Source organism: Macaca fascicularis, chromosome 5, assembly GCF_037993035.2.
Source record: "Macaca fascicularis isolate 582-1 chromosome 5, T2T-MFA8v1.1".
NCBI classification, from domain to species: domain Eukaryota; kingdom Metazoa; phylum Chordata; class Mammalia; order Primates; family Cercopithecidae; genus Macaca; species Macaca fascicularis.
The window spans coordinates 190,791,167-190,791,874 of record NC_088379.1 but is presented as its reverse complement, the minus strand read 5'-3'; the positions used below and the strand labels follow the sequence as shown (position 1 = coordinate 190,791,874).

General features: G+C 49.4%; 1 pseudogene; it reads left to right on the top strand.

Annotated features, from left to right (window-relative positions):
* Positions 1–331: 331 nt before the first annotated feature.
* On the top strand, positions 332–462 carry LOC123573853 (U4 spliceosomal RNA; annotated as a pseudogene).
* The last annotated feature ends 246 nt before the right edge of the window (positions 463–708 follow it).

Below are 708 nucleotides of genomic sequence, written 5' to 3'. Positions count from 1 at the left end.
TAGTGGGATGGGAGGTGCAGTAGAAATTATGGACTGGCTTTTCAACTCCTGTTCCAACCCATTTATGGAATCACTTTCTGAACTACAGCTAGAAGGCCTGTTTGAACTGCAGAGGCGGAGAAGAAAGAAAGAAGAAAGAAAGGACAAGAAAGAAGAAAGGAAAAGAAGGAAGGAAGGAAGTGAGGGAGGGAGGGAGGGAGAGAGGAGGGAGGGAAGGAAAGAAAAAAGAAAGATGGATGAAAATTACACTTCCCAGCCTCTTGTAGCTAAGGTCTGACTGCCCCCCCCGTTCCCCGCTTTGTGAGTCTTAGGTGGAGAAAATGAACAGTGTAGCTCTGTGCAGTGGCAGTATCGTAGCCAATGAGGTTTATCCGAGGGGCGATCATTGCTAATTGAAAATGAACAGCGCAAGGCAGTGGACCTTGTGAGGAGTTGACATATTTTCACACACCTGGCAACAGAAGCACTAGATTTTTCTAGACAGCTCCGCAGAAGCGCTTTGCCTGTGCTCTGGGCTTGTAGGAGCTGAGAGGCAGGTGGTGATAGTGAGCTTTCCACAGAGACACATCAATGGGGTCACTTTGCCCAGCAGCTATTCCTCCCACCTGCAAAGCTTCCCAGCTGCCTTCCCTGTGGTAACCGCCTTCGCTTTGCATCCAGCACAGGATCTTGCACCTGAGTATTTTCCAGCTCTTCCCCAAGGGCGAA